The sequence below is a fragment of the Ursus arctos genome, chromosome X (assembly GCF_023065955.2).
Source record: "Ursus arctos isolate Adak ecotype North America chromosome X, UrsArc2.0, whole genome shotgun sequence".
Lineage (NCBI taxonomy): Eukaryota > Metazoa > Chordata > Mammalia > Carnivora > Ursidae > Ursus > Ursus arctos.
Genome location: NC_079873.1, coordinates 56,791,172 through 56,807,025, shown reverse-complemented (window position 1 = coordinate 56,807,025; position 15,854 = coordinate 56,791,172).

Here is a 15,854-nt window from a genome sequence, read left to right as displayed (position 1 = left end):
GTTTTTGTTTAGTGAGACATCCTAGGTGAGACACTTCTGTCTTCAAATATATACTGTCATAATTTAAGTAAAATTACTTTCTATGGTGGAAATGTAGACCAACTGTTCACAGAAATGGATATTTCTTCATATCCTGAGGACTTTTGAGTCACCCCCGGTCTTCTCTTCTTAGACACAATAACAGTTCTAATTTTTCCTCACTTGGCTCATTTTTTTACCATTTTACCTTTATTATTCTGAAATCTCTCCAAGGTCCTTACATGTCCCTAAGTCATAGAGTCTAAAACTGGACACCACTTTAATTATAGCCTGCAGGTTAGGTGGTTGTTAGTCCATTTATACAGCGCAGTATTCAAGTTTACTTTTAAAATATAAACACTTTGTGACTGATTTAGCTTGTGGTTCTCTGCCACTCCCTTCCCGACCACCCACCACCCTTCAGTCCTCTTATCTTTTGTTTTGCTTTGCTTGTCCAAAAAAATAATTGTTCCCTATTTTACTTTTATTTTCTTTCTCCCTCCTGTCTGCCTGCCTGCCTGTCTGTCTATCCATCCATCCTCTATCCTCTTGAGAACAGAAAACTCATTCCTTACAGAGCAAATTGGGGCAATTATTAACATTACACAGAATAAAGGATTCTTTAAATTACAGCAGGTTTTCTTTAAATAGGTGTTTCCTGCAGTGGTTTTAAATGTGTATAGATCATCAACTGCATGATGTAGAAAGACTGAAGGTAAAGGATTAAGAGGCACTGCCAGTTGAAGATCAATCAGAAATTAGGTAAAACAGTAGTTCTTTTTTTAAAAGATTTTATTTCATTTATTTGAGAGAGCGAGCACGAGAGACAGAGCATGAGCTGGGGGGAGGGGCAGAGGGAGAGGGAGCAGCAGACTCTCTCCTGAGCAGGGAGCCCGATGCTGGGCTCCATCCCAGGACCCAAGGATCATGACCTGAGCCAAAGGCAGATGCTTAACGAATTGAGCCACCCTGGCACCCCAAAACACTAGTTCTTAAGTGAACAATAAAATACAGTTAGAGTCACAGCAATTTATACATTACTTTTCAAGAAAATGTTATTTTACCAATAATGTTTTTTGTCCAAATACAGCCAACTTTTGATCATCTGTGCTAATTGATTTTTCTTTTGCTATGCATTTTTATTCAAAAACTTAAATATAGGGGAGTCTAATATTCATAAGACTTTAAAATATTTCCTAATGTCATCAGAATGAAGACTCAAGGAAGATCTGAGAAGTAGAAAAGAATAGTAGGCCTATTTAGCTGGTTATAGCACCTACAGGCAAATTGCTTCACCAATCTGGGCCTGTTTTCTCAACTGTAAAATGAGGGGATTTGACTGAATGATATCTGAGGTATCTTAAATCTCTAATTCTTATGATTTCCAACCCTTGCCCTAAGGAGTTGAATAAATCCTGCAGGTGATGCTACCAAAAAGGTGAAAGCAAAGTTTTTTCCACTGGATGGAGTTTGCTGTAGTATAGTTTTCTCTTCCAGAAATGAATGGCTCTTCACTTAATCCTGATTAGATTTTGTTTGCCCACATCCTGTTGTATCAAGTCATGAGTACCACACTGAAGCTCAGTATTGAACTGATTTACAGTTGTCCTAATTTTATCCTAGGTCTTCTAGCTGAAATTTTTGAATGAAATAGTCACCTCATTCCTATCTGGAATTATTCTTATTTAAAATGTAGAAATGATAGTTTTGCTGATTGTTCCTGTTACAAAAGTGCCTATTTTGTTAAAATGTTTTATTGTGGTGATAAAAATTCAAAAGTAGTTAATGCTGGTTGACAAAATTCAAACAAAACACGAATGTGTAAAAAGAGAAAGATTTCTCTTTATTCCCTCTCCCTATGCCCATTCTCCAAGAACAACTTAATTTGTTATGTGTCTTCCTGACCTTTTTCTATGCATAGATATGTGTGTGAATATATACGTATGTATGAATATACAGATATTCATTTACACATGTACATGTATGAATACCCACACACTTGTATGTAGTTTTTTTTTTTTAACAAAATGGGATATTATGTGCACTATTTTGCAACTTCATTTTTACACTCTGCAATGTATTATGGACTTCCTTTCACATTAGTATATGGACATTTACCTCATTTTTAAAAACGGTGGCATAACATTTCATGGTATGGTTGTAAAACAATTTAGTGAATCAGTTTGTCTCCAGTCCTTCACTATTGCAAGTAATGCTACGTATAGCTTGCTCATGTGTTGAAGTATTTCTGTAGGATAGATTTTGAGAGATGGAATTGCTGGATCAAAGGATGCGTATTACATTTTGATAGGTGCTACTAAGTTACCCTCTTAAAGTGTGCAGTTTAGGGGCGCCTGGGTAGCGCAGCGGTTAAGCGTCTGCCTTCGGCTCAGGGCGTGATCCCAGCGTTCTGGGTTCGAGCCCCACATCAGGCTCCTCCGCTATGAGCCTGCTTCTTCCTCTCCCACTCCCCCTGCTTGTGTTCCCTCTCTCGCTGGCTGTCTCTGTCTCTGTCAAATAAATAAATAAAATCTTTAAAAAAAAAAATAAATAAAGTGTGCAGTTTAGGCTCCCGCATACAGCAAATGAAAATGTTTTCTTACCAAAAGTGGAAAAATTGCCATTCCCGCCCCGCAAAAGTTTCTTTGCCCAAAATGGCACAGTATTAAACAACTGATGATTATTCAAAGTATTTGGTGAAATGGTATTTCATAGTTTTAATTAGCATTAGCATTTAATGATACCTTTAGTCGTAATGATACCGCTATCAGGTTTTTAAAAATTTTCCCGCACATTTCATTGTAGTCATTCTAGAAGCACTATTTATCGCTGCTAATTGAGCATTCCTAACACTCCTCACTGTAGGTAAACCAACACTTAATTAAAGGCCCTGATGTTCCTAGGCTTCTTCCCACCTAACTCTGGGCGCAAGTGAAGCAGTTAGCGTGGTGGCAAAGCAACATTATTTGAGGCGCTCTCTCGACCAATACTTTTCTCAGGTGGGCACTACTCGAGGCCAACCCCAGAGTAGCACTGACACCTCAACTACAAACTTATCTGACCTCAGAGCCAACCAAACTCTGAGAAATAGTACTTTGCCTCTTGAGCCACCAATTCTCTAGCTTGGACCTCCTTTATGGTTATTTCTCTCAGATCCAAACCTTAGATTCCAGCCAGGGACGGCACAAGGACAAGGACCTAGATCGAAATGGTGACTGCACTAGGAGGCTGAATCACCGGGCCTCGGCTCTTCTGGTTGGCTGTCCGACACGTCAGTCAGAAGTGAGCAAGCTTTTAATTGGTCCTGTGTAATGGGAAACACAAAACCCTCTTCTGATTGGCTTCTTAATCGAGGGGCGGGCCATAGGGAGAGCTGCTGGTTGGGCTGGAACGGAAGACCAATGGGAACGCTGTGGCGCTGCTTTCGAAAGCGAAGCCTGCCCATCGGCGCCTGGAAGAGTCAGCCGGTTGTCTCCGAGCTCCTGTGGCTTATTTGGTAACTGCGTCCTCCCGCAACGTAGCTACTGGCTACCCTCCGCGTTCTGTCCCTCGGTCACGCTTTCGGTGTCTCAGTGTCATCGGGTGTGCCGCGGCGATTCAGGCTCTTGTCACCTTAGCCTGTCCAGAGCCCTTCCTCGGACGTGGCCGCTGAGGTCCTAGGACCGGGGGAGTGGGGATAGGGGGCCGGGAATAGGGTAAGAGTCGGCGGGCATCAGGACGAGATTCATGATGGCGGAAGCGGGAAAGGCTGACCTCTGCGGCGGTGAAGGCCTTCTTTGTATTAAATCTCAGGGAGGAAGTGGGAGGTGTCTGACCCAGAAAGTTGTGCCATCCAGGTAGCCATCACCATTTCAGCCAACCATACCCTCCGTCGCCTGATTTCACCCCCTCGTGGCTCCTTTCTAGGCTCCACAGCTGCAGAACCGCTGCAGCAAATACACTGGGCCCCCTCAGCCTAGACTCAAAGAGAGTCCCCTTCCTTCCTCAAATGTCTGGGCTTGACCTTGTTGCTTTATTCCTTTTTTCTTCGTTATTTTTAATTGCACTAGTATAGCCTCCTTGTTAAAAAAAAAAAACAACAAAAACCCTCAAAACATTGCATAAAGGTGGGGCTAAAGTATACTTTGGCCATTACCCACAATCCTAGTCCTCCTTTCTCTTCCAAAGGTAGCTGCTCTTTACAGTTTGCTGTGTATCCTGGTAGCTTTCCAGGTCTTAGTTGTTTGTTTGTTAAGAAAACACATTGTGTTGTGTTTTTATTTCTACAAAAGCTATACCATACTGTACATATCCAGCAAAAATTTTTTTTTAAGATTTTATTTATTTATTTGACAGAGAGACAGCCAGCGAGAGAGGGAACACAAGCAGGGGGAGTGGGAGAGGAAGAAGCAGGCTCCCAGCCGAGGAGCCTGATGCCGGGCTGGATCCCAGGGATCCAGGATCATGCCCTGAGCCGAAGGTAGACGCTTAACAACTGAGCCATCCAGGCGCCCCTATCAAAGACATTCTTAAGTGTATGATGATGAGAAAAATACAATGACACAGTACATTTTGGTGCCACTCCTTTTGATGAGCTTTAAGGCAGCAGTTTTACATACCTTTGCTTTTTCCCCCTCCCACCTTTCCAAATGTCAACACAGTAAAAACAAAACAAAACAAAAAAAAACAAGGCAAGCAACATGTTTTTTAAAAAATTACTTATTTTTAGAGAGAGAGTGACGGTGGGGGGTGGGAGGTGGCAGGGGTAGAGGGAGAGCGAGAGAGAATCTTGAACATACTTCCCGCTTAGTGCAGAGGCGGATGTGGGATCTCACCACCCCGAGATCATGACCTGAGCCGAAATCAAGAGTCGGATGCTTAACTGACTGAGCCACCCAGGCTCCCCAAAAGGCAAACAACATCTTAATACTATTTTGACGATAGTTTTGAATCTCATACACCCTCTGAAAGGGTCTTGGGAACCCCCAGGGAACTATGGACCACGTTCTGAGAACATCTGAACATCTTCTCCAGGGCATGTGCCTGGGAGTGGTGTTGTAAACTATGCGTTTGTAATCTTAGTAGGTACAGCCCAGTGTCCCTCCAACACGGCTGTACTAGTTTATGTTCTCCCCAGCAGGTTGTAAGGTCTCATTTCTCCCTGTTCTTCCCAACACTGAATGTTACCAAACTTTAAATTTTGCAAATATGATAGGTAGGAAATAGAATCTCATTGTTTCATTTTTAGTACTCTGATGAATAGATTAGTTGAGCAGCCATTCATATGTTTACTGGCCACTTGTGTTTTTTCTGTGATATGCTTGCTCATATCCTTTACCTGTTTTTCTGTGTCGGTTGTTGAGTTGCCAGGATAATCAAGGGAAAATATTAGTCTTTTGGGGCACCTGCGTGGCTCAGTTGGTTAAGTGTCTGCCTTCGGCTCAGGTCATGATCCCAGCGTCCTGGAATCGAGAGCCTCGTGTCGGGGTCCCGTTCAGCGGGAGAGTCTGCTTCTCCCTCTCCCTTTGCCCCTGCTCGTGTGCTCTCTCTCTTTTGCTCACTCTCTCTCTCTCGGATAAATAAATAAATCAATAAATCTTTTTTTAAAAAGAAAATATTAGTCTTTTGTTTTACATATTGCAAATATTTTCTCCCAGTCTATCTCTCGCCTTTTAATTTTGTTTGTGGTATTTTATTGAATAGAAGTTTTAAGTTTTGAGGTCAGATTAATCAGTCTTTTTTTGGCCCTTAATTTTTGTGTTTTATTTAATAAAGTCTTCCACATGCCAAGGCTGTAAGCATTCTTCTGTGTTTTCTCATACTTGTATAGTAGTTTCTGTGTGTTTGCTTACATTTGTAATGCAGCTAGAATTTGTTTTCATGGATGGTGTGAGTGATCTATATTTTTTTATTCTTTGTTTTCAAAGGCTGTCTGTCTTGGAACACAGCAGAGAAAAGAAAGACCTTAGAGAGAGAGAGAGATCTCCGGGACTCCTCAATTGGAGTCTTGTCCGTGACATTTTCGGACCTTAGTAGTTGGCTGCATTCAGTGGGACACACCTGATGACGGGAGCATTTCCCATAAAGAAGGATCCCAGTCAGAGCCCAGCATCCACACACCCAGCTCTCATCCACCAATCAGTAAGAATGTCCTAGATAACACTGGCTTTTTCTTGGCCTCTCCCTCATGTGGAGAAGATGCGGCCTGTAAGTGAGCTTAACTTCTTCCTAGAGAAATCCTCCACTGGGTTGAACAAGGGGAAGGGAAGAAGCAGACCGAGTTACCTTCTGGAGGGTGGGAGTGGGAGAATCACCCACTCCATCCAGACAAATAGCCCTTAAGGCAAGTTAGCAGAAAAATCAATAGGTGGTCTCTCTAGATTTTGGAGAAGAGGTTCCTTGATCCTTCTCTTGTTATGATGGGGAGTCCTGAGAGTTTTCTTGGGACCAACCTTATTTTCCTTAAGATTTGGTTTGTTTCTCCATATTTTTTTTCCTTTTAAAGTGGGTGTATTCGTTTTTTGTTGCTGCTCTAACAAATTACCACAAACTTAGTGGCTTAAAACAACACAGACAGCGGGCGCCTGGGTGGCTCAGTCGTTAAGCGTCTGCCTTTGGCTCAGGGCGTGATCCCGGCGTTCTGGGATCCAGCCCCATATCGGGCTCCTCCACTGGAAGCCTGCTTCTTCCTCTCCCACTCCCCCTGCTTGCTTGTGTTCCCTCTCTCGCTGGCTGTCTCTCTCCGTCAAATAAATAAATAAATAAAATCTTAAAAAAATAAAACACAGACATATTTATGTTACAGCTTTGGTGGTCAGAAGCCCAAAATAGGCCTTATGGACTTAAATCAGCATGTTGGCAGGGCCGTGTTCCTTTTGGAGGCTCTAGGGGAGAATATTCCTTGTCTTTTCTAGCTTCTAAAGGCTGCCTGCATTCCTTAGCTTACAGTCCCCTTCCACCTTAAAGCCAGCAATCTCTGCTCCAATCTACTTCTGTCTTCACTTGTCCTCTGACTCTCCTGCCTCCCTCTTCAGGACCCTTGAGCTTATGTTGAGGCCACCAGGATAATCTCCCTGTCACAAGGTCTTTAACTTAATCATCTCTTCAAAGTCTTTTATTTTTCTTCTGCAAAGTCTCTTTTGGCATGCAAAGTAACATATTCATTCACATTAAGACGTGGGCATCTTTTGCTGAATTGAGCCTACCACAGTGGGTTATTTCAGCAGAAGGCTCTGCTTATTCATTCGATCTTGATTCACGGTGGAGAGAGAAGTATCTTTGTTTTAGGTTTGCAGGATTATTTGCAATAGAATTTGTAACCCTTCCATAATAGTTTCCTAATATTCTACCTGCCTTTGGTTAGATTATAAGAGGAAGTAGGTAGAAGAGCAGAAGTTTATAAAGGAAGCTGCGGAATGGGAAGAGATGAAGGAGGAAAAGCAGGAGAATGAGATACCCTGAAAGCCAAGGGAACAGTATTAACAGAAGGAAGGAAGGAGTACATTTAATACTGTATTAAATGCTACTGAGACACCAAAGTAAGATGAGGCCTGAAAGGCATCTGTTAGATTTAGTGACCTTTGCAATAGCTATTTTCGTAGAGTGATGGGAAGTGGGAAGAACACTGAGTACACAGCTCATACAAGAATATTCTAAAAGGAAAAAAAAAAAGAATATTCTAGGGGCCCTGCTGGCTCAGTCGGTAGAGCGTGTGACTCTTGATCTCGGGGTCCTGAGTTCAAGCCCCATGTTGAGCCTAGAGCCTCTGAGGGGGAAAAAAAGAGAATGTTCTAAATTTTTCTGTGAAGAAATAGAGAATGGCAGGATGGATTTGAGAAAGGACTTTCCCCGCTTACAGTTGAGAGATACTTGAGCCAGTTGAGAGGGTAAGGCTTATGTTATGGAAGAGACTGAATTCTTGTGGTTTCGGTAACCTGATCCCCAAATGCATGATTCTAATTGGACATCGCTCCCAAGTTATAGACCTTTATAATCCGACTCCCTATTGAACATGTCCACTTGGAAATCCTTCTCAAACTTAAAATGTCCAATTATTAACCCTCTCTTGTTCCTCGCCTGCCCCCCCTTCATCAGCTCCCACCCGCTTTTGTTATTTCTCTTCTGGATTACTCAAGTAGCTTTCCAAGGTGGCCTTTTTGTGCCTATACTTGCTGTCCCGTTCATTTTCTGCACAGCAGCTAGAGTGATCTTTTTAAAACATACAGGCAGATGACTCCTATAAGCTTTAAAAATTTCCTGTTGTTTTCAGTGTAAAAGCTGGATTCTGTACTCATCTATATAGATTCTATGCTTCAAGCCTGGTGAACTATTTCCGGTTTTCAGAGAAAGCTATGTTCTCTCGTACCTCCACGCCTTCGCATATACAATTCCCTCTGCCTATAACACCCTCTCCATTGTTTTGTTCCCACTCACATTTTTCTTAGCTAATTTCTACCCATCTTTCAAGACTCATTTCAGGCTTTCCTTTCTACTTCCTCTGAGAAGCCTCCTTGTTTTTCCCAGGCTGGGATTAGATACCTCTCTGTATGTTCCTGGCACGTGTACTTTCTTGGATACCCTGTATCCCCACAGGACCTGTGCTGCCTTTTGTTACCATACTACATATTTTCTGTGGTTGACCCATTCTTTTAATTTTTCATAAAAAACATTTTAATTATTCAAGTGATACATGAGTATGTTTTTTTGTTGCTTAAGTCAAACACAGTTCTCCTTTCTAACCCCCTGATGTAGGTCCCTGTCCCAGAGGAAACTAATGTCATCAGGTTGGTATTTGTTCTTTCAGATCATTTTCTTTGTATTTAAAAATAGAAGTATAAGGATGCCTGGGTGGCTCAGTTGGTTAAGTATCTGCCTTCGTCTCAGGTCATGATCCTGTTGTCCTGGGATCGAGCCTCGAGTCGGGCTCCCTGCTCAGTGGGGAGCCTGTTTCTCCCTCTCCCTTTGCCCCCGCTCCTTGTGCTCTCTCTCTTGCTCTGCTCTCTCTCTCTCAAATAAATAAAATCTTTTAAAAAATAGAAATATAGTTTTTGGGGTTTTTTGCTTATAAATGATATCATACTCTGTATCATTCTGCAGCTTGCAATATGTCTAAGAGAAGGACATAGATCAGTGGTTCTGACATAGAACATGCTGCACAGTGTTATACAGCATGCATCTACCATTTCCCATTTCCCTTTTCTAAATTGTGGCAAAATAGGGGCGCCTGGGTGGCTCAGTCGGTTAAGCATCTGTCCTCGGCTCAGGTCACGATCCCAGAGTCCTGGGATTGAGTCCCCCATTGGGCTCCCTGCTCCACAGAGAGTCTGCTTCTCCCTCTGCCCCTCTTCCCACTTGTTCTTTCAATCTCTCTCAAACTATAAATTAAAAAAATCTTTAAAAAAATAAATTGTGGCAAAGAATTTTAAGAAGTTTTAAGGGTCACCTGAGTGGCTCAATCACTTGAGCATCCGACTCTATTTTGGCTCAGGTCATGGTCTCAGGGTCGTGGGATTGAGCCCTGCATCAGGCTCTGCACTGGTCGTGGAGTTCGCTTGAAGATTCTCTCTCTCTCTCTCTCTCTGTCTCCCTCTTTGCCCCTCCCCCTGCTTGTGCTCTCTTGCTCTCTCTCTCTCTAAAAACAAAAAAGAATTTTTAAGCGTACAGTTCAGCGTTGTTAAATACATTGTGGTGCAATTATCACCACCATCCATCTGCAGAACTTTTTTCATCTTCCCAAACTGAAATTCTGTACCTATTAAACCATAACTCCTACTATCTCCTCTCCCCAGCCACTGGCAACCACCATTCTACTTTCTGTCTCTATAAATTTCACTATTCTAAGTACATCCTGTTAGTGGAATTATACAGAATTTGTTTTACTGTGGCTGGCTTATTTCACTTAGCATGATGTCTTCAAGGTTTTATCCATGTTGTAGCATGTGTCAAAGTTTCCTTCCTTTTTAAGGTTGAGTGATATTCCATTGTATGTATATACTACCTTTTGTTTATCTAGCTATCTGTCAATGAACACTCCTGTTGCTTCCATGTTTTGGCTCTTGTGAACAATGCTGCCGTGAACATGGGTGTACAAATATCTGTTCAAGGGGCGCCTGGGTGGTGCAGTCGTTAAGCGTCTGCCTTTGGCTCAGGGCGTGATCCCGGCGTTATGGGATCGAGCCCCATATCAGGCTCCTCCGCTGGGAGCCTGCTTCTTCCTCTCCCACTCCCCCTGCCTGTGTTCCCTCTCTCGCTGCCTGTCTCTCTCTCTGTCAAATAAATAAATAAAATCTTTAAAAAAAAAACAAAAACAACAACAACAAAAAAACAAATATCTGTTCAAGTCCCTCTGATTCTTTTGGGGCCCAATGCGGAGCTCGATCCCAGGACCCTGGGATCATGACCTGAGCCGAAGGCAGACGCTTAATGACTGAGCCACCCAGGCGCCCCCATTTCCCTTGTGATGGTTATTTAGATCAGTAGTACTCAAACTGTGTTCCATGGACTGGTGCTGATCGTGAACTGCTACCAGCCCACAATGAGATAAGGACAGAAGTTGAGAATAAGCATTTATAAAACATTTGTGCCAATTTTATGGTGCTGTGACATCCAAGTACATGGTTACTTATCTAGTAATTCCTTTTTCTCTACTTTACAAAGGTATCAGTCTGTAACAGATTGGAAATTTACCAAAAAAAAACAAAAACAAAAAACCACCAAACAAACAAAAAACCCCAAAAACCCCAAAAACCCCAAGCCATGGTTCTTTACCACTTATAGCTTGAGAATCCTTGAGGGACAGTTTCTAGGTTTTTGTTTTTTTCCCATTAGTTCTTTTTGTGTGACATACACAAATATTTCTCTAGGATGGGTAATGAAGAACAGAACTACTGGGTTGAAGGATATGCACATTTGAGATTTTAACAGATCATACAGAATTGCTCACCAAAGGCTGAATACTCCTAACAACAATATTATGTGAGAGCACCCATTTCTCTAGACCCCCTGCCAAAACTTGCTATCGATCTTCTTTTTTTTTTTTTTTTAAAGATTTTATTTATTTATGTGACAGAGAGACAGCCAGCGAGAGAGGGAACACAGCAGGGGGAGTGGGAGAGGAAGAAGCAGGCTCATCGCGGAGGAGCCCGATGTGGGACTCGATCCCGGTACGCCGGGATCACGCCCTGAGCCGAAGGCAGACGCTTTAACGACCTTGCTACCCAGGTGCCCCGCTATCGATCTTCTTAAAATTTTGTTGATCTGTTAAGCAAAAAGTGATGTTTTAATTCATAGTTCTTTGATTACTAGTCGAATTTATGTATCCTCCTTTCCTGTGTTTATTAATATTTGCATTTCCCAGGGCACCTGCCTGGCTCAGTTGGTTAAGCGTCAACTCTTGGCTTCAGCTCAGGTCGTGATCCCATGGGTAGTGGGATTGAGCCCCATGTTGGGCTCCAGGCTCTGTGGGGAGTCTGCTTGAAGATTCTCTCCCTCTGCCCCTCCCCCTACTCACGCTCTCCCTCTCTCTCTCTAAAATAAAATAAATCTCTACAGTGCCTGGGTAGTTCGGTCAGTTAAGTGTCTGCCTTCAGCTCAGGTCGTGATCCCAGGGTCCTGGGATTGAGTCGCACATTTGGGTCGCTGCTCCGTGGGGAGCCTGCTTCTCCCTCTGCCTCTGCCTCTCTCTGTCACTCACGAATAAATAAATAAAATCTTTAAAAATAAAATAAAATAAATCTCTAAAAAATGTGCATTTCCCATTATTTGTTGCTTGTTATATCTTTTTCTCATGTTTCTATTGGGTTCTTTGTTTTTTCTTATTGATGCGTAGGAGTTCTTTATATTAACATTAATTAGCCATTGTCTATGTATGTTACAAATATTTTCTTCTAATCTACCCTTCTTTTATATTTATTTACAATGTCTTTAGAATAGAAACTTAAAATTTTGATGCAGTCAAATATATCATTCTTTTCCTTTACAGCTCTTGCTTTTACTGTCTTGTTTTAGAAGGCTGTCACCACTCCAAGGTTTTTAACATAGTCACTTATATTTTCTTCTCATACATTCTTCCTTCTTTTTTACAGCTTTATTGAGGTATAATTGATGTACAATAAACTGTATGTACTTAAAGGATATAAGTTGATGAGATTTTGACGTATGTTCACACCCATAAAACTATCACCACCATCAAAGTAATGAATATGTCCATCATCCCCAAAAGTTTCTTTGTGTCCTATTGTTCTCATATATTTCTGAGCTTGTGTGTGTGTGCATGCATGCATGTGCTAGGATTATATTTTTTTCATATTTTTATTGAGTTATTTGTATATAGTAAATTCACCCTTTTTGGTGTACATTTCTGCAAGTTTTGACAAATGCATACAGTTGTGTAACAACAGCTACAATCAAGATATAAGATAGTTCCATCACTTCAAGCAATTCTCTAGTTCCTCTTTAGAGTCAACTCCTCCCCTTTACCTCCTACCACTCACTGCCTGTTTCCTGATGTTATGGTTTTGCTCTTTCAAAACTGTCATATAAATGAAATCATACAATATCCATGTTGTTGTTTGTATCAGTGGTTTGCTCCTTTTCACTGCTGTGTAGATTCCAATGTATGGATGTACCACAGTTTGTTTTTTCTCTCCTCAGTTGAGGTTCGGGTTATTTGGGTTGTTTCCAGTATTTGGCGATTATAAATATAGTCACTGTAAACATCAGCATCAGGTTCTTGTGTGAAGCTAAGATTTCATTTTACTTGGGTGAATGGCTAGGCCTGGGATTGCTGGGTTGTATAGTCAATGTATTTTAACTTTATAAGACACTGCCAAACTGTTTTCCAAAGTGCATGTCCAATTTTGCATTCCTTTCAGCAACATATGAGAGCTCTAGTTGCTTTTAGTTCCCCAGCACTTGGTAGTGTCAGTTTTTTCTTAAGATGTTGGAGTAGGGGGGCGCCTGGGTGGCTCAGCTGGTTAAGCGGCTGCCTTCTGCTCAGGTCATGATCTCAGGGTTCTGGGATAGAGCCCCACGTCAGGCTCTCCGATCAGCAGGGAGTCTGCTTCTCCCTTTCCCTCTCCCTCTGTGCGCTCTCCGTCTCTCTCTGTCTCTCTGTCTCTCTCTCTCAGATAAATGGATACAATCTTTAAAAAAAAAAGATGTTGGAGTAGATGTAATAGTATCTCATTTTTTAAATTTATATTTTCCTAATGACTAATGATGTTGAGCATCTTTGGTATAGTGTCTGTTCAAATCTTTGGTCCACTTAAAAAACTGGGTTATTTTTTTTTTAAGAATTTATTTATTTATTCAACAGAGATAGAGACAGCCAGCGAGAGAGGGAACACAAGCAGGGGGAGTGGGAGAGGAAGAAGCAGGCTCCTAGCGAAAGAGCCTGATGTGGGGCTCGATCCCATAACGCCGGGATCACACCCTGAGCCGAAGGCAGACGCTTAACCGCTGTGCCACCCAGGCGCCCCTATTTGTTTTGTTATTATCGAGTTTTTAGAATTCCAAGTACAAACCCTTTATCAGATGTGTGGTTTGCAAATATTTTCTCTCAGTCAGTAGCATGTCTTTTTGTTCTCTTACCAGTATCTTTAGAAGAGCAGAAGTTCATAATTTTGATGAAATTCAATTTCTTAATTTTTTTCTTTTATGACTCATGCTTTTGTTTCATATCTAAGAAATCTTTGTCCAACACAGGTTGTTTCTGAGGTTTTTTTTTTTTTAGATTTTATTATTTAAACTGTCTAGAATTTATTTTTGTGAGAAGTGTGAGATTTTGCTCTTTTTTTCCCAAACATAGCTAGTTGTCCCACTATTTATTGACTTTCTCCAGTGATTTGAAATACCTTTATCACATATGAAATTCCCTTGAACACATGAGTCTGTTTCTGAACCATCTCTTTTGTTTCACTGATGTATTTGTTTGTACCTACACCAATATCAATATTAATATCATATCAATATTAAAATTACTACTATGGGGGTGCCTGGGTGGCTCAGTTGGTTAAGGGTCCAACTCTTGATTTTGGCTCAGGTCATGGTCTCAGGGTCGTGAGATTGAGCCCCACATTGGGCTCTGTGCTGGGTGTGGTGCCTGCTTAAGATTCTCTCTCTCTCCTGCTCCCTCTGCCCCTCCCCACTCTCTCTCCCTCTCTAAAAATAAAAATAAAATAACATTTCTGCTATGGCTTTATCATACATTTAGATGTGACAGGGCAAGTTTTTCCTTGTTGTATTTAAAATATTTCTTGGCTAATCTAGCTCATTTTTCCTTCCACAAGAATTTCTAGAATCAGTCAATAAATTCCACAGAAGGTCTTGTTGAGATTTTAGTTGAGATTACATTGAACTTTCAACTTCATTTGGAAAGAGTTGATGTCTTTACATTATTGAGTTTTCCTAACCAGGAACATGGTGTATCTCTCCATTTATGTAGGTCTTCATTAATGGTATGTGTCTTTTTATTTAGGCTTCTTTTATGTTTCATACTATTTTGTAATCCTTTGTTTACTTCTCTTTCTCATGTGTAACCTTTTTGAGTGCAGGTACCTTTTTGTTTCATGTCTGTAGTATAGTGCCTGGCATATATTAGATTGTTCAATAAATGTCTGACAAACAAGTTACATTACAGTAATTGTTTAAGAATTGGATGAAAAACTGTGGACTTGGAGGGGCACCTGGCTGGCTCAGGTGGTAGAGCATGCAACTTTTGATCTTGGGGTTTTGAGTTTGAGTGCCATGTTGAGGGTAGAGACTACTTTAAAAAAAAAAGGAAAGAAAAAAACCTTACAAAAAACTCAAACAAGCTGTGGACTTCCCCCCCTCCAAATGCACAGAAAAACACAGAATTTTACATGAAGTTCGAAGGGCTATGTGGGCACTCTCCCTGATGACCATCCATAAGCCTCATGTTAAGCACTCCTAATCAAAAGTGATAAATCCTGTAAGAATGGTTATATAAATTGCTGTGGAACTTGAGGGAAGGATTTCATTAACTCTGCCACAGGATATCAAGGAAAGCCTCATTGAAAGATAATATTTGGTCTGACACATAATGATTGAATAGGGGTTTCCTAGACTATCAAGGCGGGGAAGGACATTTTAGGCTGAAGGGTCCAGTTAACCTGAAAGCCAGTTTATCTTGCAAGCCCGTTTGATGATTTGCCTGTGTATTCACTCTTTCTTGAACCCCTGTGGGCTTCCTGCTACCCTTGTGTGCCTTCCTTTACGCCCATTCATCCACCCACTGTTGTCTCTCGTGCCAGTTCTTTGCACTGTGTTTCCTGGAAAACTAATCCCATTGTAAACAAACTCTACTGTACCCTAGATTTCCCCCCCAAATTATCCCTCTATGTTTTTTTAACTGAAGCCTTACTTTCCCCCAAACGTATGCCTCCTTTATTGGTATGGCTCTTGAGTGAGAGCCTCACGTCATTTATTTAACCCATGATAAAGGTTTAGGTTGTTTCTAGGTTTTTTGCTATCACAAACAATGCCACAGTGAACATCCTTACATGTATGTGTGTGTATGTGTTAATGTATTTGTAGGATAGATTTATGGAATTGGAGCTGCTGAATCAGATGGCATGAATAAATCTGATAAGTACTGCCAAATTTTTATCCAGAAAGTTTGTTCTTATATGCATTCTTACCAACCATAAATGAGAGTGCCCATAGTCTTATACCTCACCAATATTGCAGAGTTACTAAATTTTTTTTAGTCGTTATTCATTTTTATTTGTTTCACAGATGACGTCATCATCATTTTTACCCTCAGAGGAAAAGTTTCTCCTTTGAGGCTCATGCCTTCTGGCAGTATTACCTTTTATTTCTTCTTGATGTAGTCACTT